This window comes from Leptodactylus fuscus, chromosome 3 (genome assembly GCF_031893055.1).
Source record: "Leptodactylus fuscus isolate aLepFus1 chromosome 3, aLepFus1.hap2, whole genome shotgun sequence".
Classification (NCBI taxonomy): domain Eukaryota; kingdom Metazoa; phylum Chordata; class Amphibia; order Anura; family Leptodactylidae; genus Leptodactylus; species Leptodactylus fuscus.
The window spans coordinates 144,609,393-144,635,950 of record NC_134267.1 but is presented as its reverse complement, the minus strand read 5'-3'; positions in this window follow the sequence as shown (position 1 = coordinate 144,635,950).

The window sequence follows — 26,558 nt, the reverse complement described above, 5'->3', positions numbered from 1 at the left end:
CACACAGACTATAATGGGATCCATCGGGTGTCCGTTGCTTTGAAATAGAAAGTGGCATAGAAATATCCTCTTTGCTGATTTTTTGGCAGACAAAGTAACAAGAGTCTGCAATGGAGATTCTAATGCAGATATGAACCTAGCTTAAGAGGTGTAGGAACTTTCTACACCATTCTCACTAAAAAGAAAAAAATCTAAGAAGCCAAACATTGTTTCAGGACTATAAGCAGAAACTCCAGCCATTTGTTCCTATAATTAGCAATTTACAAATCTTGCCCATAATACAACATGGCAGCAAATCAAAAATTCCATTACAAGGAGTTGAAGTCAACGCACAAAGTATACAAATGCACCAAAATTGTTCAAATAAATATTTCATTTACCTCTCAGAATATAAAGCTTTCCTAAACCCTGAAGCTGTCAAAGGCTGTGATGAAGAATAATGCAGTGTGGAAATCTCTGTGCCTCAGAATCATGGTTTGCGCACATTATATATCGCATACCCGTATCATGAGCTTTATCGGATTTTTCAACAGTAATATTTAGTCTTTTCATGGCTTTACAATTAGAGATGCAATGGGGCAGAATTACTAAAACTGTTGAAAAGCAAAACTGTGTTAGCTTCTTATAGCAACCAATCACAATGCATTTTAATTTTGTACTCTACTCCTGACAATGAAAGTTGGATTGTTATTAGTTGTCGGCAATTAAGAGGTTTTGCTTTTATGCGTTTTATGACCTGGCCTGAGAACACGCTCTTTAAAGTAATAGAGGATGGACCAATTTATTGCTTAACAACTCTCTGTCTCTACCAGGACTCAGTCAGGCCTTAGAGAGACTGGACAATGACCTCAAACCTCTGTGGCACCCAGCTCTATCAGATGGAGAGTGAACAATTAATTTTCCAGCTTTCCAAAATGCAGAAAGGGGGAGGAGGGGGCACCCTGGTAGTGGGTGTTTTCTTCACAAGCCAGAAGGAGCTCACCATTACAAAAAACTATGAATGCTTTCAAACTTTGTCACACTTTGGAAGCCATTAGACAAGGTGATTTTGACATTGAGAGATCCTCCAAGTTCCATGGAAACAAATGGACTCTAAGTTACAAAATTCTTATGTCTTTTCTTCTTTTATTTTTAAAAACTGTTCCCTGTCGTCCGTACCAGCGGCACAATGTGGGGTATTTCTGCCCCTGTGTGCTGGTAGGACAGGCGGATTTTTAATTAGCCAATCAAAAAGCGTGGCTGGCCCTATAAGAGGGCACAAGAACCTCCCCTCTGCGTGTTTTTTTCTGTCCTGTGTGGTCAAGGACAGGTGGGGAGGACTTGTGTCCTCTTATTTTGGGCTCTATGGGTTACTTACCTTTGGAGCATAATTCTTCTTTCTTTCAGTTTCAGACCTTCTTGATTGAAGGTTCCCTTCCCCTGTGTGGGGAAAAAAGTTTGTTAGCCTGCGTGGCTCCTTTCCTTCCCTCCTACCTCCCTCCCTCCTTCTCCCTCAGACTCACCTGTCAGCGCGTCGCAGACCGAGCTGGTGAGTTGGCCCGGCACTCTGCTTATCGCGGGGCTCCGCTCGCTGTGAACTCACGGACGTGCTCTGCCGGAACTAAGTTCCCGGCGGAGAGTCGCAGCGTCCGCATTTGCCGGGCGCACACTTCCGGTTGTGTCCGGAAGTATAGCGGCGCCATTGAAGGTCCTGGCGCCGGCGGGATGTGTTTACTCCGGCATTCTGCTTATTGCAGAATCTATGCAGCACGCAGGTTCGGGCCAGGAATTGAAGGGGTAGGCGCCCCTGCTGGGGCTGTTTGGAGGGGGGGGGTAACCTTTTTTCTTTCCTGGAGGGTGCATGTGATTATGGCCCCTCCCATTTCCGGCCGGCCGGTTTAAAGGTCAGGCCGGCCGGTTATTAGTTACCTTCTCCTTTTCTAAGGCGGAAGGCTGTGCATCAGAGGTTGTTGCCTAGCTTCAAGTCTCCTTTTGCCTCCAAACCAAACCTTCAGTTTCTTGTCACCTTGCTGTCCGGTCTAGGACTCGGTAAGATCTACCCCTTCTTTTGATACTTGGTAGGATATGTTGGTGACAATTTTGCATGGTCTATGGTCTCTCTGTAGGATATGTCTTCCTCTACTACCCCCCCTGGGGATTATAGGAGGAAATCTACTGCCAAAAGGAAGCACCTTTCCTGTTTTGACTGTGACACTCCGCTCCCTGATGGTAGGTAGCGGCTTAAAGAGTTATCCCCTCCGGGGTACTACCGGTCCTATAACCCGCCTATTATTTTTAGGCTATGAATGGGCCCGTTGTCGCGGTTGCAGAGGCCCCCCACCTGAGGAGCCTTCTCCTAGAGATATGATGGCCTGGGTCAAGGAAATGGTGAGTTGGGCATGGCTTGGGTAAAGATAATTCCCTTGCTTGTACTCTCTCTTTATTTTGCAGGATGATTCCCTTAAAGGCATACAGTCTACCTTGTCTCAGCTCGCCAAGAGACCATGCACAGAGCATCGTTCCTCGTCCCTCCCTCCCCTGGAACATCTACGGGTGGCAGAGGATGTTTCCTCCGAGGACGACTCTGTAGTTTCCAGCAGACCTGTGTTCCACTATGAACAAACAGGCAGGCTGCTGAAGTCCATCCGGTCTACAGTGGGCCGAGATGTTGACGGGGAAGCCTCCACGTCTGCCTCTGGGGGACATATTGCCTTCCATGCGGACGCCACGCTGACCGACCTCATGGTGCAGCAGTGGAAGCAGCCAGAGAAAGGACATTCATTATCCAGGATCTTTAAGCACCTGTTCCCTTTGGATTCGGCTCAGTGGGATTCCTGGGGGCCTCCCCCGAAGGTGGATCTAGCCGTGGCGAAGTTGTCTCGTAGAACCCTGGTGCCCCTTGAAGATGGATCAAATCTTCAGGATCCTTTGGAACGCAGGGCTGACGCCACTTTAAAGAAGGTTTATTCTGCTTCCTCTGCCCAAGCTTCAATAGCCATAGCCTCTACCACGGTGGGCGATTTTCTTCGTAACCGCCTAGCCACCTTGGAGCGGGATATTGATTCCGGTGTGGACAGGGATGACATCTTGGCTTCCATGAAGAATATTCATAGGGCTGCAGATTTTTTGGCAGAGTCTTCTCGCCATCAGTTGAGAATTTCAGCCAAGTCGATGGCGTTGTCCACTGCGGCCCGCAGACCCCTGTGGCTAAAGCCTTGGCGTGCGGACTTTGCATCCAAGGCTGCTCTTTGCGCGCTCCCTTTTGAGCCAGGAAGAGTATTTGGGCAAGGCTTGGATACTATCATAGAGGGATTAGCTGAAGGTAAGGGGAAGTCCTTACCTCAAGCTGCCAGGGGCAGACGTCCCCCCTCTAGAGGCAGAGGTTCTGCCTCTAATTATAGACGCCCAGCCCAGCAAAGGCGTCCCAGATATCGTCCTAGAGGATCCGGACGAGGTGCTTCAAGGGAGGACACCAAGAGGAAGCCGGAATTTTGACGCGGGGCAGCTCCCTGTGGCCCCCCTTCCTGTGGGAGGACGTCTTTCGGTTTTCTTCAGAACTTGGGTCACCCATATTCAAGATCCATGGGTGTTAAGAATTATACAGCACGGTTATCTTATCAAATTCCACCTTCCACCTCCAGATCGGTTTGTTGTCACCAGAACCCTTCCACCTTCTCAACAGGCCAGTCTAGAGGCCTTGGTCGCCGAGTATGTTATCAAAGGCGCCCTGGAGAAGGTCCCAGCCTCAGATCTCGGTCTGGGAGTTTACTCCCCCGTCTTTCTGGTCCCCAAAGTCACCGGGGGCTGGAGAATGATAATAGACCTGAGGTACCTCAATCGCTTTATCAGGAAGAGGTCATTCCGTATGGAAACCGTGGATTCCGTGTCTGTTTTTCTCCAGCCAGGAGACGTGATGGTTACCCTCGACCTGAAGGACGCCTACCTTCATGTCCCTATTGCTCACTCCCACAGGAAATTCCTCAGGATCGCCGTTTCTATGGCCGGCCACAGGGAGCACTTTCAATTTACAGCTCTGCCGTTTGGCATCACATCCGCCCCCCTGGTATTTACCAAGGTGATCGCTCCGGTCGCTGCGGCCCTCAGACTGCAGGGCCTCTTCATCGTTCCTTACCTAGACGACTGGCTTCTGAAAGCTCAGTCTCCTGCTGCTCTCCTCCAGCAGCTCAACCTTGCCATCAGTTTCCTACAAGAGTTAGGATGGATCATCAACTGGGAGAAGTCCGAAATCGTTCCTTCCACACGGAGGAAGTTCCTCGGGTTCATAGTGGATTCAGAAACGATGCAGATCTTCCTCTCCAGCCCAAGGAAGGAAAGGATCCAGGCCGGTGCACAGTTTCTATTACACACCCGGCGGGTAACTATCCGCACCGCCATGAGGGTCCTCGGCCTAATGTCATCCTCGGCCAGAGCAGTCCCTTGGGCTTTATGGCATTTGCGTCCCCTGCAGATGGAAGTGTTGACAACCTGGAACAGGTCTCCACGGGGACTGCACAAGAAGATCTGCCTTTCTCCCGCTACCCGTCTTTCCCTCAGATGGTGGATACACCTGAAAGAAGGAAGGTCCACGGTCCCGACATTGTGGACCCTGTTGACAACAGATGCATCCCAGTGGGGATGGGGAGCCCATTGCCAGGACAGGACTGTACAAGGACGATGGAGACGTCCGGAGCTGGGATCTTCCAATCTCAAGGAACTCAGAGCTGTGTACTTGGCCCTAGTGCACTTTGCCCCGGAGTTGAAAGGCAAGTCTGTCAAGATCAGGTCAGACAACATGACGGTGGTAGTCTACATAAACAAACAAGGGGGCACCAGGTCACCAACCTTACTGTGAGAGACGAATCTTATATTCGCCTGGGCAGAGAAGAACCTAGCCCAGTTATCCGCTGTTCACATAAAGGGCTCCCTGAACATAGTAGCGGATCATCTGAGTCGGGGTATTACCGTATCAGGAGAATGGTCTCTCAATCCAGACGTATTTCAACAGATCGTCCAGAGATGGGGTCTCCCGGAGGTCGATCTAATGGCTACCCGACTCAATGCCAAGGTAGGGACCTTCTGCTCCCTATACCAGGAGGACAATCCCTTGGCAGTGGATGCCCTGTCCATCCCATGGAGGTTCAGGCTGTTTTACATATTCCCTCCAATTCCAATCATACCGAAGGTATTGATCAAAATAAGACAGGACCAAGCCTCGGGAATAGCCATAATCCCGTTCTGGCCAAAAAGGGCTTGGTTTGCTCAGCTCATACAAATGAGTCAGGGCATATATTGGAGGCTTCCCCCTCTCCCAGACCTGGTAACCCAAGGAGAGCTGAGATGCCAGGATCTGAGGAGACTCAACCTGACAGCCTGGAGGTTGACCAGTCCCTATTGAGGAATAGAGGACTGTCACAAGCCGTCTTGAAGACCCTATCCAGCGCCAGAGCGGATTCGACTAACAGGAATTACCGTCGAATTAGTAACATCTTTAATGCCTGGTGTCTGCAGCATCAAGTGGACTCCACTGGTCCCCCGACTGAGGCGATCCTGGACTTCCTTCAAGACGGACTAGACAGAGGTCTTGCTGCGGCCACACTCAAAGTACACGTAGCGGCCCTGTCCGCCTATCTGGGGAGGCGTTTGTCTCAGGATCCTTTAGTGAGCACCTTTATTAAAGGAGCAACTAGGCTGAGACCGGTGGTGAACACCCCTGTCCACCAATGGGACCTTATTCCGGTCCTGAACGCTCTTTGTGACCAACCATTCGAACCCCTGGAAGAAGTCTCACTTAAGTTACTGACCGGCAAAATGGCACTGCTATTGGCAGTTACAACTGCCAAAAGAGTTAGTGAGCTACAAGCCTTATCTGCCGAGGAGCCATATACTATATTTTTTTCGGACCATGTGCAGCTTAGGTTCCTCCCAGGATTTCGTCCCAAGATTCCATCCGCTGCAAATAGGAACCAAACTATTTCTCTTCCAGCATTTTTTCCCTTCCCCTCTTCACCTGAAGAGGAAAGATGGCACAGGCTGGATGTAGGCAGATGTCTGCAAATTTATCTGCAGCGCACTCGCCCTTTTAGGCAGGCCGAAAACCTGTTAATCAGTTATATGGGGAAGAATAAGGGCGCCAAGGCCGCCAAGGCCACGATATCCCGCTGGGTCTCCGAAACCATAAAGGTCGCCTACACCGCCCAAGGGCGTCCGGTCCCATCTTTTCTTCATGCCCACTCGACCAGGGCAGTGTCCACCTCTCGGGCTGAGAGGAGTGCGTTGTCCTTGGATCAGATTTGTGCAGCTGCCTCCTGGGCATCTGAGTCCACGTTCATTCGGCATTACCGCCTGAGGGACCGGGTGACCGATTCCTCCGCCTTTGCCCAAACCATTTTGAGCTCTGTCATGGAATAATCCCGCCCATCTTTGGGCCTACTTGCTATATCCCCACATTGTGCCGCTGGTACGGACGACAGGGAACAAGTGATTATGAAGATAATCTTGTTTCCCTTAGTCCTAACAGCGGCACAAGATTTCCCACCCTGGGAATCATATCTTATGTATAAAACTGTGTATAAATATGGAGGTACTTTTGTATTAACACGCAGAGGGGAGGTTCTTGTGCCCTCTTATAGGGCCAGCCACGCTTTTTGATTGGCTAATTAAAAATCCGCCTGTCCTACCAGCACACAGGGGCAGAAATACCCCACATTGTGCCGCTGTTAGGACTAAGGGAAACAAGATTATCTTCATAATCACTTGTTTTGCTTGTTACATAGTTATATAGTAGATGAGGTTGAAGACATCAGTCCATCAAGTCCCATCTATAACCATTACAGTCCCCTACAGTGTTGATCCAGAGGAAGGAGCCCAAGGAAATAATACATGAATTTTAGGAATGTTATATGATATATATATATATATATATATATATATATATATATATATATATATATATATTATATACTGTTATAGAGATGGCTAAGTACAGTAAGAAAGTGAAAGTGTATCATTATATAGACACCAGTAGGCTTTTACCAGTTTTAGTAGTATTTACTTTCTCTTTTTTACTTTTTAAACAGGCTATTATGCTGTACATTAAGATAGGATGCGGCTCTAATGCAATACATACTGTACACTTGGATAAACTTCACAAGACCTTGAGCCTATGAACTGGGGGGGGGGGGGGGGGAACATACTCACCTATTCCCAATGTTCCAGTGTCTCCCACCGCAGTTTGGTCCTTCTGCTCCAGTAGCCTAAGTAAAGGAACCGAGACATCACTTGCACATTGTCCCGCATCTTTTCCTTAGGCCGCCTCAGCGGTCAGGTGGATGGGGGCTACCACCAAAACAAGACACTCATGCATCAGACCACATTCAGAGACATCAGGGGAAAGAAGTTGAGAATGGGTTGTTTTTTGTTTGTTTTTATTACCTTCCCGAGCCTTCTTACCAAGAATGGCTTTCCTGAGAAATATGTGTCATTGTTCATAAAGAACATATTTAGGAGATGTCACTTAATTTTAGAAGCTCAGTTTTCCCAATTAAGGCTAAGGGTAAGATCACACAGAGATTTTTGGTCAGGATTTTGAGGCCATATCTGCCTCAAAATCCTGACCAAAATGACGGTCAGTTCAGAAGCGAGGTGCTCATTCTTCAGGCCGATTCACCTCGCGATTCGGCCTGAAGACACTCCCTCCTCCCGACTAGGCCCATTCACTTGGGCCTATTCCGGAGTGGAGTGCGCGACTGGATGCCGGTGCAGTGCACTGGCATTCAGTCGCGGCTACCCGTTTTTTGGACCGAAACAGGTTTCGATCCAAAAAAACTCTGTGTGAACTTACCCTAAGGCTCCACATTGGTTAATCTCATCCACATGTTGCGGGGGGAAAAAGAGCTGCAGAAAAGTTGTCTTTTCAAAAACGTGCATTTTAATAAAAACAAAATGTTAATTTTAGCAATAGTTTTTCTATGGATTTAATAGGGGAACGAAAAAAGCAAAGAGAAATGAAGCAAAAACTCAGTGAAAAACTTTGCAGAAAAATACGCAACGTACCTTTGCTGTGTTTTTTTCTGTAAAGCCTGCATTAGTACAATTCATTACGTGGGGCCTTAGCCTAAAGTGGTTTTACCATCACAGGGTTTCAACTGCTCTCTTGTGCCTAATGGACATTTCTTGCCCACTTGCTACTGAGACAAAACCGCACATTGTTGACAGTGAAATAACAGAGGCGCTGATAAAGGCACTAGTCCAGCGCTTATCAAGGCTTAGCAGCTGAGAGCACTTTACAGAGCTGCCAGACTGCTCCATTAGCTGACAATGATAGTCAAGAGAAATAGGCACTGATTTCAGTAGCCCCGTGGCTAGAGCTGCTACAAAGAACACATCCCTCAGTGCTGGTTCTTCACCAGCAGAAACTTTGGCAATGAGCTGTAAACACTGGGGACATATATTCAGCTGTATCTGGCAAACAGAGCAAGATAGATAAAGCAATGTAGTGGGTAAAACACTTCACTTAGCTTAAGTACAGTGGTGACCAAAAAAACTGTGCCATTTCACAAAATATAATGATTGTAGCCAATATGATTTCTTGTCTTGTTCCATTTCTATCCTCTTGTTTCCTGGATGACGAGTATTTGGCAATTTTGTACATGTACATTCTGTACATTTTTCAGTCGATTTCGTAGTAGGAGGTATACATATCATCTGCAGGGACTCAATTTATAAGAGTTAGTGCAGCTGCAAACAGTACCAGCTAGGATGGGACCAGTGGTGTAACTAGGAATGGCAGAGCCCCGTGGCAAACTTTTGACATGCCTCTCCCCCCCGACTGACACCAAAGACCTCAACCGACCCCCTCCTACACATTCCTGCGCACTCTATTATGCCCCATAGTGGCCCTTGCACACACTATTATGTCCCTCATTGGTCCCTGCACACAGTATTATGCCCCTTAGTGGCCCCTGCACACAGTATTATCCCCCATAGTGAACCCTGCACATAGTATTATGTCCCTTAGTGGCCCCTGCACACAGAATTATGTCCCATAGTGGCCCCTACACACAGTATTATGTCTCATAGTGGCCCCTGCACACAGTATTATGTCCCTAAGTGGACCCTGCACACAGTATTATGTCCCTAAGTGGACCCTGCACACAGTATTATGTCCCTTAGGGGCCCCTGCACACAACATTATACCCCATAGTGGACCCTGCACACAGTATTAAGTCCCTTAGTGGCCCCAGTACACAGTATTATGTCCCTTAGTAGCCCCTGCACACAGTATTATGTCCCTTAGTGGCCCCTGCATACACTATTATGTACCTCAGTGGCCCCTCCACGCAGTATTATCCCCCATAGTTGCCCCTCCACAAAGTATTATCCCCCATGGTGGCCCCTGCACACAGTATTGTTCCCCATAGTGGCCCCTGCACACAGTATTGTACCCCATAGTGGCCCCTGCACACAGTATTATGCCCCACTGTGGACGCCCATAAACAATTATTATACTCTGTGGTCTTTTCAGACCCCAGAGTATAATAATTGGAGACCCAGGGGGAGAAAAACATAAAAAACTCTGTTGCTCACCTATCTCCCAGCTCCAACGCCTCCTTTGAAGCACATGTCTGTTAAGCAATGCTCTATTCTGTTTTCTTCTGTTTTCTGTATCTTGGTCTGCTGTTTGGATGCATACTGTCTTTATGTCTGAGCAATATTGCATTTATGTTTGTATTTTTGGCTGATGCTGTTTCTGAACTATGCTCTATGCCCACCAATGTTTTGACTCATATGTCCTTCTGTCATGTATGACCTTCAAGCTTCCTACATATATGCATCTCTGTTTCCATATGCACGCGTATGCACTTCTGCTATGTATTCCTGTGTGTCCTTCCAAATATGCACCAGTCTTAGCTTCCTGGTCTTCTTTTAAGTAGGTTTTTTATGTTATGTTTAAGTAAGTTTTTCTGGTATGTGTTTGAACTTCTGTCCTTATGCTTGAATTCCTGTATAAGTGAGCCTCATATATAGTTGGTTATGTTAAGTCCCAGATTTGGACCTGTATTCCATCTGTCAGGGTTTATATGCTTGGTTCTTTGGCTCCTGCTGTAGTGCAGACAATTCCCCATAGACAGATAGTGCTTCCTAACAGCCATAGGGTGCAAGACTGGATAATTGGAGAAATTAATAAGACTATCATGCAGTTTTGCAATACCATATTGTAGAGATTGCCATCTTATTTTATCATGCAAAAGGGCAAATAATCCAAATTATGTACTATTTATTCCACAAAGAAACAGGCAAATTGTATTATGCCTATATTGGATTGTTGACTTAAACAGGTCTTCTGGACTGGGGACCATTTTTAATACTGATAATCTAGCCTGAGGATAAGTCATCAGTATCACATTGGTGGTGAGATAACAGTCAGGCTCTGAAATGTCCAGCTGTTCCAGCTAGGGGCTGGCATAGATTTTAGACATTATTTGAGCCAGTCTTCTGCCACAAATAATGTTACATTTGTCATTGCACAAGACCTCATCCTGCCTCTGTCCACAATCTGATGACTTTTAAGAAAAGTAGAGAATGAGACGCAATGAGGGAAAAAGTTGCAATTTTTCATGCAGATACAGCTATGTTTAACAATTTGACATATAAGGCATGATAAATCAGCCCCTACATATTTACTGGGGATGATGTTTGTTCTATAATGATTGTGTATTTTTTAAGATATTGTGATCATTACTAAAATGAAACAATTAACTTTTTTTAAATTAGATGTTCATTGTCCAAGATATAACATAGGGTCCACAACTATATATAAATTAGAAAGGGATTATTTATTTATTTTATTTTATTTATTTACCTAGACAGTTATAAAGAATATTTTGTAACAGATTTATTAAGAAATTAAATAAAAACATAAAAGATACTACAATACTGAACACTACCATTGTACCTCTGCAGCTCAAGCACTATTAGACTAGACTACGGCTGCACAGCAATTTTGACAGTGACTCCTATCTTGCAACCAAAGAGCTATTTTTTTTTTTTGCTACTTTTATTATTATTATTATTGTTTTCACTTACTTGTATAGCGCCATATAGACATTGTCAGTCACTGTCCCATATAGGGCTCACAACCTACATTCCCTATCAGTATGTTTTTGTAATGTGAAAGGAAACCAGAGTCCAAAATACTGTATACCAGGCATGTCAAACTCAGGGTACCCCAAGAGCCACATGAGTAACAAGAGATTCTTGCGAGGGTCGCACACAGCAGCTAATGGCTAGGGCCTAGGGGACTGATCACTAATACCATGCATTGCAAAAATCCGGAATTTCTATTGCAGGCTACATAGAGTAGCCTACAATAGAAAGTATAGAATGACAGGCTGGAGCCTCACAAGGCTCCCGGCTGCCATAAAAATGCATGCAGACCCTGAATCTTGCTCCAGGTGCCTGCGATTGCCGGTAAAATGGCACCTCAGTTAAAGCTGGCAGACACCATTATTGTGTTGGAGTGCTGGGGAAGGGTTGGAGTGCTGGGGGGAAGGGGGGGGGTGCTGGGGGAAGGAGGCTTTTGGATTTCTAGCCCTTCCTTGGGCCTGAGGACTGTTTTTTCCCACCCACTTGCAATTCTTGCACTTGGGGGTTAATAGGAGCACTACAGACTGTATTGCTCCAATTAACCCCCAAGTGAAAGAATTACAAGGTGGGTGGGAAAAAAAACAGTCCTCAAGCCCAAGGAAGGGCCAGACAGACATCAAAAAGCCCCCCTCCCCCCTCCCCCAGCACCCCCTCCCCCTTCCCCAGCACACACACCCCCAGCACCCCAACCCTTCCCCAGCACTCCAACCCCCCAATCATCATAAATCTAGTATTTATCCTCTATCCGTAGGATAGGGGTTAAATACTTGAAAAATCACAATTTCTTCTGCAGAAGCTTACCTGCCTCTGCTCTTCAGCCTGCGCAGCGGTCTTGTGAGACCGCGTAGGACACAGGCACACGTCCGGTGGGGGCCTGATTACGTGGCCACGTCACCCGGCGTGTGGGGAGGAGGGGGCGGAGTGGAGGGAGGAGGGGGCGGAGCAGAGCACACAGGGAGACCTGCTCTCTGTGAAGGGTGAGGGGCAGCCGCTGGAGCAGCGCTGCGTCCAGCAGGGCCGCCCCAATCCACCACTCACTTTCCTTGTACATCTGCGGCCCGCACAAAAGTCTTAAACTTTGTCTCTAAAGTTTAGAGACAAAGTTTGAGACTTTTGTGCGGGCCTCAGATATGCCTGAACAGATATGCCTGCACAGATATGCGGGCCACATATTTGACATGCCTGCTGTATACAGTGCTCAGACCATATAACAATACAATTATGTGTATGCAGTCTGCAATAGAGAAAATAACTAGATCACAAAATTTTCTTTTTATTCATTTGTGGCCATTCTGACCCATTAATATATTGTTTATTTGCAGTTTGAAAGGCATTATTATTTAGGCCATATGTAGTGCTCTCATGAGAAAGCGGTACAACACTATTAAAAATAATAGTCTTTCATTCTCTTTGTTTTCTCTGCATTCTGCTTATTGAACATGTCAATTCTGTTTCCATGTGAAAATTAATTCAGAGATTTGCAAAACAAAGCAGCACAATAAATAAATGAGAATGTGATCAGTTTATAGCATCATTACTGTGTAACAGGGACACTGCGTAGAATGATGTATGCCTTTGTAATACAGCAGTAAGGACAGTTTTCTGTTATATGCCCTTAACTAAAAAAAATCTGGAGTCTGCAGTGGTGTAGTAAGCTCCAGACATTTGCAATCTTTTATTGTTCCCTATACTATTGTATGGATGTTATATACTACAGGGTTATTTTTGCTGTTTTGTCATTTCCAACTAAAAAACCAGATGCAGGATATCGACATGCTTAGTGTACCATGAAGATTTTCAGACAAAGCCATGGTCACACCCCTTCACAATATCATCATTCCCCTTTTTGTGCACTGTCACATATATTTTGGGCTCCAAATATATTGGCCACTTCCACTTCTCCAATGTGACCGATGCACTAAGTGCCCAACGCAAGAGTTTTGCTTGCTCTTCTGGGAGGACACCCCTTTTTTGAGAAGCCTACCATAGCTTTGGGGAGAGTTAGCAAATATGGTTATAGTGTATCCTAGGTGCGTTTATCCTGTGCGTGTCTACTGTCCAGACTAGATTGTGTTTATAATACTCAGTTTTTTTATTAATTTCAATACTCCTGAATGTATTGATTTCCTATCCAGTTGCCAATTTTTTCAAGTCTGTTTATTTTGGTTTTACTGTGTATGTGGGTCCTAGTGCTCTCCTATTTTTATGTTAGGGACAGTGTCCCCATATTAGGGTTCCATCAGGGATATGTTTAGGGACATTAGGGGTTAGTGGTGTTTGGTATTGGGCCAGCATTTATGGATAAATCTAGGGTCAGATTCAGGGCTAGGTATAGTTGGATCAAGTTATCATTTTCATATAAAATAATAATAATAATAATAATAATAAAAAATGTTATTTATTTATTTTCATCCCTTTTACCACATTTACATGACCAAGGATAAACCAGATCGGACAACTCCTTTTAGCAAGTGTTTGGTAGAAGTGATCCTGAAAATGTAAGGAAGAAAAGGAGAACTCCCCTTAGTGAGTCTCAACACATCTGTTTAGTTTCTTAGATGGGAAGGAATAAACTTTGCATCCACCTCTGGAATAATGTGGAGAATCTCGTGTTAATGAAAATTAAATGTAAAATAATAGCAGGGTTAAATTCACTTCTACTTTTCTGCTTCTCTGTATTGTATAAACTATCGCTCTGTAAATGAGCTGCTTCTTCAACATATTTGTTAGGGAATAGCCAGATGATAATTCCCCAGAAGCTGCTGGTGAACCCTGGAGGGAGGGGCACAAGGGACAGTGAGCCCTAAACTGAAGCCCCCCGCTTGCCCTTCCTATTGCCAGACCCTATCCTAAGTAATAGGCGACAACCACGAAGACAATCCCTCCCTGAATACGTGAAACACAAAATGCAGACAAGACGTACAACAACAAAGGGAGGTCAGGTAGCCAGGGTTCGGTAACAAGAGAGCGATGCAGTGCCAAATCGGAGTCAAGAGAATAGTCAGTAGGAAAGCCAGAGGTCAAGGATTAGAGTACAAGTAATATAACAGCAAGAAAAACCAGAAAGCTAGGGCAATAACCGGCACCAGTGTGACTGTGAGCCAAGACTAAATAGGGAAGGAAGAACCCGCCCAGAACCTGACAGGAAGAAAAGCTGTCAATCACAGGCAAGACAGATTAACCACTTAATGAACAGAGGCAACCTTGGCAGAAGACGGGTGTGGTGCAAATCCAATTAAGGACTAGAGCCATGTTCACACAGTGCAACTAAAAACCTTAAGCAGATTGTCAAACTGCACACACCTCCGGCGCCGCAGCATGCGAGCAGAGGTTGGCGCAGAGGCCCGAACAGGCAGAGATGTTACAGTACCCCCCCTTTTATGAGGGGCCACCGGACCCTCACCAGACAAACCAGTTCTAGAGGGATTCTGAGTTTTCCCTGCCTTGTATTTTGGTTCTGCTTGAACCACAGATGCTTGAGAACCAGGCAAACATTTTTTATTCATCCGGCGTTTCTGATACCACCAGGTTTTAATACCAGAGGGGCGTTCCCAACTTTTAGTAGCTGAGACCTTCTCCTCACTGACACAATCAACAGAATGTAAAGCAATACAGTGGGATGAGCACTGATCTCCCCACTTTACCAACTCCTTTTTACCCCAATCCAAAATAGGGTTATGGAGCTTCAGCCAGGGGAACCCCAAAATAACATCAGCAGAGAGATTCTCCATAACAAAAAGGCTTATGACCTCTGAATGTGAAGAACCCACTTGCAAAGAGATCAAGGGGGTTTTAAAACTGACTTTACCCCGGCCAGTGGAGTAGAATCCGCTCCAGCAACAGACATAGGTGTGTCAAGTGGCAAAAGCTCAATGCCCAAAGATTCAACAACTGAATATTTAATAAAATTTGCTGCAGACCCAGAGTCAACTAGGGCCTTGCCAGAAACAGATCTGTCCCCAGAGGACAGAGACACAGATAACATCATCTTATTGTTATTTCCACCAAATACCTGGTTGCCTGAGTGGTTCTTCTGATTACCACTCAGGCACTGAAGTTTATTCGCAGGTGACAAGGGTCTGATAGAGCAGTCTCGGATGACATGACCAGAGGAACCACAGTACAGGCACAGGTTATTCCTGAGACGATGTTCTCGTCGTGTTCTGGCGTCCACAGCTCCCAGTTGCATGGGTTCCTCACCAGAAGTGACGGGAGGAAAGGTAGGTTTATCAGAGGAGAGAGAGGAAGAGACAGAAAACTTGGAAGCAACAGGCCCTACTCTCTCTTTTAAATTTTCCCGAATCTTACGGTCAATACGGACCGCTAAAGTCATGGCCTTCTCAAGAGTCGGGGGATCTGGGTGACCAACCCAGAGCTCCTTAACACGATCACATAGCCCTTGTTTAAAGTGAGCCTTTAGCGCGGACTCACACCAACCTGCCGTTACACTGTACTTACGGAACTCAGAGCAATACTCCTCTGCAGAGCGTTTTCCCTGCCGCATAGTGAGGAGTTGCGATTCCGCAAGCGCAATGTGGTCTGGCTCAGCATAGATAGAGCCCAGGGACTTAAAAATTTTTTCCAGATCAACCCACTCCTCAGCCTCAGCAGGGAGTTTAAGGGCCCAAGCTTGTGGGTCCCCCTGTAAAAGAGATATAACCACTCCCACCATTTGGGCCTGAGTAGCATGTGGATTAACATGGAAGTACAGGCGACAAGACTCCCTGAAAGTTTCAAATTTTGCACGGTCCCCTGAGAAACGGTCCGGGAGTAGCATCTTGACCTTATAAGGTGCCAAAACAGCTGGGGATGGTGCAGCAGCCTCAGTTAGGGTCTGAACCTGTTTAGCAAGCTCAGCTACCAGGCCTGTCAATCCCTCCAACTTTGCTGCAAGGCACTGGATAGGATCCATGCTATCTGTAGGGAAGCAATGGATGTAGGTTTTTTGGGGCCGGTTATTCTGTTAGGGAATAGCCAGATGATAATTCCCCAGAAGCTGCTGGTGAACCCTGGAGGGAGGGGCACAAGGGACAGTGAGCCCTAAACTGAAGCCCCCCGCTTTCCCTTCCTATTGCCAGACCCTATCCTAGGTAATAGGCGACAACCACGAAGACAATCCCTCCCTGAATACGTGAAACACAAAACGCAGACAAGACGTACAACAACAAAGGGAGGTCAGGTAGCCAGGGTTCGGTAACAAGAGAGCGATGCAGTGCCAAATCGGAGTCAAGAGAATAGTCAGTAGGAAAGCCAGAGGTCAAGGATTAGAGTACAAGTAATATAACAGCAAGAAAAACCAGAAAGCTAGGGCAATAACCGGCACCAGTGTGACTGTGAGCCAAGACTAAATAGGGAAGGAAGAACCCGCCCAGAACCTGACAGGAAGAAAAGCTGTCAATCACAGGCAAGACAGATTAACCACTTAATGAACAGAGGCAACCTTGGCAGAAGACGGGTGTGGTGCAAATCCAATTAAGGACTAGAGCCGTGTTCACACAGTGCAACTAAAAACCTTAAGCAGATTGTCAAACTGCACACGCCTCCGGCGCCGCAGCATGCGAGCAGAGGGTGGCGCAGAGGCCCGAACAGGCAGAGATGTTACAATATTACTAAACTGTACTGATGTTCAGTAAATAACATGATCGGTTTATTAATGGAACCTCGATACAAAGAGGGAAGATAAACTTCCATTCATTTCTGCCTTTATTAACCCATTTTATGAGACTAAATCAACAAATCCAAAATGGATATTCGTTATAAAACACATCAAACATAAAAAAATGACTGTTGCACATATGAAGGAGCGTACTTTTTACATTTCGAGCCTGTTTTCTTCTGTCTATTACATATGCTTATTATTTCTGAAATGTTCATCACTAGGCAACAGGTACTATAAAAATGATATATTTAGCTCCCATGGGGTCTATTCTGCAACATTATCATAACACTCTAAATTAAAGTAAGAAATAGCAAGAAATTACACTACAAAAGTTACAATGTGCAGACCTAACAGTTCATGTTCATTATAGCTGTTCATTTTTTTAACACTAAGACATGTTTTTTAAAGGGTAACTTCATTTTTTATGTTTGAAGTGCACCTAAACTTTCATGTGACTTTTGATTTTCTGGCGGCATTGTATCATTAATAAATGTTGCAATATACACTCACCGGCCACTTTATTAGGTACACCTGTCCAACTGCTCGTTAACACTTAATTTCTAATCAGCCAATCACATGGCGGCAACTCAGTGCATTTAGGCATGTAGACATGGTCAAGACAATCTCCTGCAGTTCAAACCGAGCATCAGTATGGGGAAGAAAGGTGATTTGAGTGCCTTTGAACGTGGCATGGTTGTTGGTGCCAGAAGGGCTGGTCTGAGTATTTCAGAAACTGCTGATCTACTGGGATTTTCACGCACAACCATCTCTAGGGTTTACAGAGAATGGTCCGAAAAAGAAAAAACATCCAGTGAGCGGCAGTTCTGTGGGCGGAAATGCGTTGTTGGTGCCAGAGGTCAGAGGAGAATGGCCAGACTGGTTCGAGCTGATAGAAAGGCAACAGTGACTCAAATAGCCACCCGTTACAACCAAGGTAGCCAGAAGAGCATCTCTGAACGCACAGTACGTCGAACTTTGAGGCAGATGGGCTACAGCAGCAGAAGACCACACTGGGTGCCACTCCTTTCAGCTAAGAACAGGAAACTGAGGCTACAATTTGCACAAGCTCATCGAAATTGGACAATTGAAGATTGGAAAAATGTTGCCTGGTCTGATGAGTCTCGATTTCCGCTGCGACATTCGGATGGTAGGGTCAGAATTTGGCGTCAACAACATGAAAGCATGGATCCATCCTGCCTTGTATCAACGGTTCAGGCTGGTGGTGGTGGTGTCATGGTGTGGGGAATATTTTCTTGGCACTCTTTGGGCCCCTTGGTACCAATTGAGCATCGTTGCAACGCCAAAGCCTACCTGAGTATTGTTGCTGACCATGTCCATCCCTATATGACCACAATGTACCCAACATCTGATGGCTACTTTCAGCAGGATAATGCGCCATGTCATAAAGCTGGAATCATCTCAGACTGGTTTCTTGAACATGACAATGAGTTCACTGTACTCCAATGGCCTCCACAGTCACCAGATCTCAATCCAATAGAGCATCTTTGGGATGTGGTGGAACGGGAGATTCGCATCATGGATGTGCAGCCGACAAATCTGCGGCAACTGTGTGATGCCATCATGTCAATATGGACCAAAATCTCTGAGGAATGCTTCCAGCACCTTGTTGTATCTATGCCACGAAGAATTGAGGCAATTCTGAAGGCAAAAGGGGGTCCAACCCGTTACTAGCATGGTGTACCTAATAAAGTGGCCGGTGAGTGTACTTTACTAAAATATGGTGGCTTCTTTCTGTGAAATACTGAGAGTAAATTACATTGCTGTTTCTCTATTGTTATTTTAATTCTGTATACCATGTCTCACCATAGTGCAGGTGGTCAGGCTTTTGTATAATGCATGGAGGATGAGTTAACTGCTCCCATTCCTGACTGTGTTTCAACTAGTGATATCTCCAGACATAATAGAAGTAGAACTAAAATCTTGGTACCAGCAGCGGTTCCTCCCACAGCGCTTTAGTGCTGCGGATACGTCCTGTGGGGCCTTAGCCTTAAATGGTTTTTCCTAACAATTTGTAATCTTGCATTTTTATCAGGTGTCATTTTTTTAGATTTGTTGATTCAGACATTTCTCAGTACCATTAATATTGAAGACAGAAGGGCATTTATTTTACTTGAGCATACTTGGGGTTCTCTGTGAATAATTTGATTGGAACCATCACCTGGAATCCAGATCTGTCTCTTCTCTCCTCAGCTGTGTTCATAGTTACCTGATCTATGGGGCTAGCAGACTAGATCACTGTCAGGGGGCGTTCACACTTGTGCCCATGTGCGCCCTGTGTCATTCCGCTGGGTTTCTGTCCTAAGCCCCAGAGAAACTGGACAGGGAACAGCTTCCCAGTGGTTAGTTTTAAAACTCATTCATTTAAATGAGTTTTAAAAACAAATCGTCAGTGTCTGTATGCAGCCTCTCTATGGGGAAACCATTTTTTGGGGGGCTGGACACAAAGTCCTGCATGTCCGACTTTGTGTCCGGCCAAAAAAAATGGTTTCTTCGCGGAGAGACTGCATATGGACACCGGCGGTTTGCTTTTAAAACCCATTCAAATGAATGACACAGGGCGCACAGGTTCGCACGTGTGAACGCCCTCTAATAGTAAATCCAGCCCCTAGGTAAGTACAGGTGAATACAGGAGAGGTAGGGATTTTACTAGTGAATTGAGAGTGAGTGATGAGTGCAGAAGGTGGAGGGAGGAGAAGTAGAACGTAATATGAGGTATACAGATGCCAGTGAGCACATGTAGTGCTGGTTACTAACTACTGGATTCAATTAGATCTGATGAAGGGATGGAGCATCCTGTGCAACTCCAAAACCCCCAAAACGGGTCATCATATTCTCTGAATAAATACTCACCTTTTTCTCAATATCTTGGTTCCGAGTGAGCGCGTTTTACTGTCCTTTTTTGGTATATCCAATACTCACCTGTTGCATCTCTACCGACCCTGGGTCGTTTGAGTTTAACGCTGCCAATCAGACTCGGTGTATTTTATAAGAGCATATATATGCTCCCGTCATGTAAGTTATTTTTGTTGCTCCAAAGATCCAAAAGAAGCGCGGTTGTTCTTGTTTATCTTCATTTTTGTAATATGAGGTATGATTTGGTAATAGGGTATTTTCTTATCATCCCTTCTACTATTGATTTATGGTGCAAAAACTGAAACATTAGCTCCACTGTGAAGCAATATACCAAGATATTGAACTCATTGGCTTAATATGAAGTATTCATATATCTCCACCCTCAGTTTTGAATACAGAACTGGTATTCTACAAAGACCGTGAAGCTATAATAGCAGTTCTGTTTAACAAATCCGTAAAATTGGATCCAAATGGGTGGCAACTGAAGTGTGTCTCTTTACATAAGGTTTAATGTGAAAAAAAATCTGCTGCTGTCTTATTATTCTTTTTACTTTGACATAAAATCAAGGTAGACTATGCTTTTGTGCCTGATAAAAAGGAAGGACATGGATGCCCTTATGTTTAAACCTGTTTGTATCTGTTTTTAGAAGATCTGTTAAATGGATGAATTAATAAGGTGGACAAAGAGGTGAATAAATTTACCCTCAACTTCAATACCTGAAATACAAATATTTGTAAAAGTAACTTATTAGTCAATAGTTTGCAGAATAAGAAATGTATGTATTTTTAGCCTGGCTTAAGAGAAAAGATCTAGGTTGGCGCTGCCAAGTTAATTAACCAAACACGCATAAGACAATTCCATGAAGCCGTGTAAAGACTCTGGGAGATCAGCCATCACTCACCAGATGGTACTAGGTGGCAACCTTTCAGATACACTTTTCAGATCATAGATTCCTAAAAACTCAATCTGACGTGCAATAAATGTTTAGCACTCATGTTGCTTATCATGGTAAACCATGGTCAGCCGCAACATCTGTAACAAAGCAATATACATCTGTCAGGCAGACAAGTATGTAAATAATTAAAGCGATAAATGTGTATTTAGAGAAAATGTCTAATGAAAATAATATTCACTTATCACAGAAATACAGTGTTATTATGGACACAATGGAGACAATATGTCTGCATCTAACATTCATCTCTTGCTGGCACAATGTATTCAGATTGATTCAGTCATTTGTCACGATGCTATAAATATTGGCATTTATTCCATTAGAATTTCATTCAGATTATGATATGTGACAGCCCAGAATCCAAATACAGATATTTAAAGGGACTTTCCAGCCCAACAAAAAAAGTTAAAGGGATTCTACCATTAAAAAACTATTTTTTCTAGGTAACACGTCGGAATAGCCTTTAGAAAGGCTATTCGTCTCCTACCTTTGGAAGTGCTCTCCGCCGCGCCGTTAGTTCGAAATACCGGTTTGTACCGGTATGCTAATTAGTTCGCTCACAGCGATGGGGGCGTCTCCCAGTGCAGGAGATGTGATGGGGGCGTCCCCATTGCTGCTCGAAAACCGACTGCAGTGCCGCCTCTATGTTCTTCTGTATTTTGTTCTTCTGTATGTTCTCCCCTTCCTTCTTCGGCTTGATGTCGGATGCCTGCGCAGTACGCTCTGTCCGGCGAAGACTTCAAGGAAGTACTGCGCATGCGCGAAATTGCGGTGTCGGCACTATGGCCGCGGGCATGTGCAGTAAGTTCGGCAAAGTTCGCCGAACAGAACATACTGCACAGGCGTCCGACATCAAGTTGAAGAAGGAAGGGGAGGATACAGAAGAACATAGAGGCGGCGCTGCAGTCGGTTTTCGAGCAGCAATAGGGATGCCCTCATCTCATCTCCTGCACTGGGGGACGCCCCCATGGCTGCGAGAAAACTAATTAGCATACCAGTACAAGCCAGTATTTTGAACGAACGGCGCGGCGGAGAGCACTTCCAAAGGTAGGAGACGAATAGCCATTCTAAAGGCTATTCCGACGTGTTACCTAGAAAAAATAGTTTTTTAATGGTAGAATCCCTTTAAAAGTACAAGCTGAGCATTTCTAGACAGTATGTGGACCAGAGCAGGGGGAACATCATTGAGGGGGTAAGTAAAATTTTGTTGCCATGTCCCTATTAAGCACTTTCAATTGTACTTTTACTCGTTTGGAAAACTCCTTTATGTAAAATTAGAATATTAGCATTCAGTTACTTATTGCCTCTAACTTTTGTGTGTCCAAATATTTTTACATCAAGTACTTTTTCTTATGTCATTGGGATTAAAAAAGACAATTGCTGATCAAATTGATTGTTCCATCGTGGGGGTCATTTACCAGGCTATATGCCCCTATAGCAAAATATAGATTGGTTAGATCTCACAAGAGTAGAGAAGTCAAGTGAGGGAACACATATTGGGGATAATTGCTGCTGTTGATCCCTCTGGTTTGGGAATAAGAGGTATTGATCGAGTTTTATGTGGTGACCAGGGAGGTACAGTGGGGCAAAAAAGTATTTAGTCAGTCACCAATAGTGCAAGTTCCACCACTTAAAAAGATAAGAGGCGTCTGTAATTTACATCATAGGTAGACCTCAACTATGAGAGACAAAATGAGAAAACAAATCCAGAAAATCACAGTCTGATTTTGTAAGAATTTATTTGCAAATTATGGTGGAAAATAAGTATTTGGTCAGTAACAAAATTTCATCTCAATACTTTGTTATATATCCTTTGTTGGCAATGACAGAGGTCAAACGTTTTCTGTGAGTCTTCACAAGGTTGGCACACACTGTTGTTGGTATGTTGGCCCATTCCTCCATGCAGATCTCCTCTAGAGCAGTGATGTTTTGGGGCTGTCGCTTGGCAACACGGACTTTCAACTCCCTCCAAAGGTTTTCTATAGTGTTGAGATCTGGAGACTGGCTAGGCCACTCCAGGACCTTGAAATGCTTCTTAGAAAGCCACTCCTTCGTTGCCCTGGCGGTGTGCTTTGGATCATTGTCATGTTGAAAGATTCAGCCACGTTTCATCTTCAATGCCCTTGCTGATGGAAGGAGGTTTGCACTCAAAATCTCACGATACATGGCCCCATTCATTCTTTCATGTACCCGGATCAGTCGTCCTGGCCCCTTTGCAGAGAAACAGCCCCAAAGCATGAGTCTGACTGTTTGAGGGTGTGCACAGGTGTCTTTTTATACTGATAACAAGTTTAAACAGGTGCCATTACTACAGGTAATGAGTGGAGGAAAGAGGAGATTCTTAAAGAAGAAGTTACAGGTCTGTGAGAGCCAGAAATCTTGATTGTTTGTAGGTGACCAAATACTTATTTTCCACCATAATTTGCAAATAAATTCTTACAAAATCAGACAATGTGATTTTCTGGATTTGTTTTCTCATTTTGTCTCTCATAGTTGAGGTCTACCTATGATGTAAATTACAGACGCCTCTCATCTTTTTAAGTGGTGGAACTTGTACTATTGGTGACTGACTAAATACTTTTTTGCCCCACTGTAACTGGAAGCAAATTTTGAATTAACGTCAGACCATGTGGATTGAGAAGTCTGGGTCTTTTTCCCCTTGTTAAGTGTGTTAGTGAGTGAATGTACATAAAAGAAAGTCAATAATGACCTTCTTACATTCAAAGTAAAACAGCAATACTCTGTTCTCCTCATTTCAGGGGCTCAAAGGTAATTGGACAAATTAACATTACCGTAAATAAAACGTTCATTTTTAATTCTTTGCATAGAATCTTTTAGAGGCAATGACTGCCTGAAGTCTGCAAGTGAGTTGAGATCTGGTTATTGAATTTGCCATTACAGAATATTCCACATCTGTGCTTTAAAAAATTTCTGGGTTGTTTTCCAAATATGTTTTGGGTCACATTTGGAAAGCACTCTTGAAAAAGTCCCAATATCAAACTGGTTAGGTGGCACTCACAGCCGGTTCCAGTGAGTTGGCTCATCATGCTCATCCATTATGTCCTTCCAGGCAATTTAGCCCTTCCTTTGTTTTATAGGAAGCAGTTACAGAATCCTGATCATGTTCATCAGATCACTCTCATAGCGCATATCTTCTAATCTCATATCCTGCCATGGTTTCTTCTTCCATGCACAGGGGTGGTGGGAGAGCATAGCTATTTTAACAAACCCACAATTGCTGGTTTAGCTGTGTACTGTATTTTGCAGAGTTACACATCATGTGACAATACTGATCGTGGACTGAATTAATGACCTAATTTTCTTCAATCATTACCTTTGTTGAATTTCCAAAATGGTGCCCTCTAGTAACACATAATGTTAAAATATAACTTTTATTCCTAATTCATTAAAAATGCAAGGTGCCAAACTTCATGTGCCGTAGTGACTTGTATCACAAAATTACTACAACACATGAAGTTTGGCGCCTTGCAATTTTAATGGATTAGGAATAAAAGTTAGATTTTAATATTATGTGTTACTAGAGGGCACCTATTTTGGAAAATTCTTTGATATTTGGTAGTCCCATTTCCAGTGTTTTGCATTAGCTTTGTTGACTGTAGCTAACAGTGGACCATATTAAAGAGAACCATGTTTCACCCATACGGTCGTCACCTATCCACCTGTGTAGAGGTTATAGGATTTTCACTTAAAAACTCCTTTAAAGGTGAATACATGGGCATCTGGCTCATTACTGGGCCAGAAAAGGCTGAGGATCCTGTACTTCAGGACATATCCAGGGAATGAGAGGAGGCAGCTAAGTCTGTCCTGTTACTTTGACTCAGGTGAGATTGTGTCGTGTTTGTTGGTTTGCTCATGTGGCTGTTAGTAAGCCACAAGTATAGTTAGCTTATTATCATTGTTTAGGTAGTCACTCAAACGTGCAAGATTTTTGTTTCTTATTGTTTTGCCTGAAGTTGAGGCTGTATTTTTTTTTTTTTTTTTTGCTCATTTTGTGCCTTAGTTGGGGATAAATCCAAATAATTGATGTTTTTTCATTTGATTTTTATGTCTTTCAAATATTCTCACTTGTTTCTCCTCTCAGGTAGGTTTGTCAACAATGAAGATTCCAGGAACAAGTTATTTGTCTTGGGTTGATGTTTTTCTGACCAAAGATTTGTTTCTGGACAAACCTATTGGTCATAAGCCGAAAGTGCTTTTATTATACTCTGAGGTGTCTTTGAGGTTATAATAAATGGAGGTGCAGAAACATAATAAACATCATGATGCTTTAACATATGAGCTGTGATGTTTGTGCACCCCATGTGACCCCACAAGGATTTCCAGGAGACGTAAGGGAAGGGGAGTATAACTGTTTATTATGTGTCCACACCTCCACTTTATATTTTCTGGGGTCTGAAAAGACAAACCCTAAAGTTTGGGGTTCAAGTCAAGCACAAAACTTTTGGAATCCTGTATAGAATCCATTATGGACTGTTTCACTCATCTCTAGATTACATACTAGTTGGAAACACAAGTGACACTATTTACTTAAATGGAACCTGACAGGTGGTTTTTCCTCTCTAAATTGGTGCCAGCATGTGCATTCTCAAGTAATGACATTTAATATTGTGCCCCCCCCCCCCACACACACACACACTTAGAATATTGTTGCTGAAAAGTCAATTTCTAAGCTTTTTATTTGTTATGCAAATTTACCTTAACTATGGGTGGTGGGGCGCAGCTTCATGCCTTTAATTCTATTTATAGAATTCTGTAGGGCGGAGAGTAACGGAAGATTAAGGGCTAGTTCACACGTGGGCAAAGGGGAGTTTTTTGACAGCGGATTTCGCTTCAAAATCAGCCCCTTTACAATGGAGCCCTATGTGAACAGCTAGCTTTTTTTTTCCGCTAGCTTTTTTTTCCACTAGCTTTTTTTTTCTGCTAGTTATTTTTCAGCTAGCAGAAAAAAGAAGCGACATGACCTTTCTTCAGGCGTTTTCCGCCTGAAGAAAGCAATAGAAGTGAATGGGAGGCAAAAACAGCGCAGGTTTTTTTCAGCGCGGTTTTTACAAAAAAAAGCTCCAAAAAAAGCCTGGCAATGTCAAAAAAAAGCTTCCTAATTAGGAAGCGGTTTTTTTCAGGACCAAAATAAGCCAGGAGGTTTTTACGTGTGAACTAGATTCATTTAGGACCAATGAGTTATTTATAGCTACTGGACAGGACATTCTAATTCACGTGTCATCTGACAAATCAAAAAATAAAGACAGGATTGGAATTGGGATCTTCAAAGTTTATTTAAAGTCACAAGGGCCTTCATTAATTTAAGATGTCTGGATTAATTCACAGAAAGAATGGCAAGTTGCTAAGATTGTGCATCTAACATAAAAAGCAATGTTCTTTTATCAATTATCCACTGCAATTAGTTAGTCATTTGTCCTTAATAAATGCTTTCAATTTACTATTTCCATCTGCCTCTTTGCATAGGTGTGAGTACATTATTTTAGAGCAATATTGAAGCTTAACTCCAGTTTTAAAAGAAATATGATTATAGTGTGGGACGTGACACTATCATCATTTTTCTGAATCACTCGTATTAGGCAATTCTGCATCACTTTTATCTTTTCCCATGCCTTATATTGCAGTTCAGCCCCATTTAATGGATGACTAAACACAGAATCCAAACAAATAAAAAAGAATAAATAATTAATATATTCCCAATAATTGCCTATATGACGTCTCACGTCATCTCCTTATTTTTATTACCCTTCTTTTGTCTTACATCATAATTACAGGGCATGAAAAATAAATTAGGAAAGCAATGTGTTCTCTATGGCAGCAGCAATTCACCCCCTCTAATACTAGTGCATATGAGCCCAGGAAGTTTGAGAGAAGACTGTAGCTGTAGCCATTTTGTTGAAAGGAATCCCCCAAGTAACTGAGAGCATGAA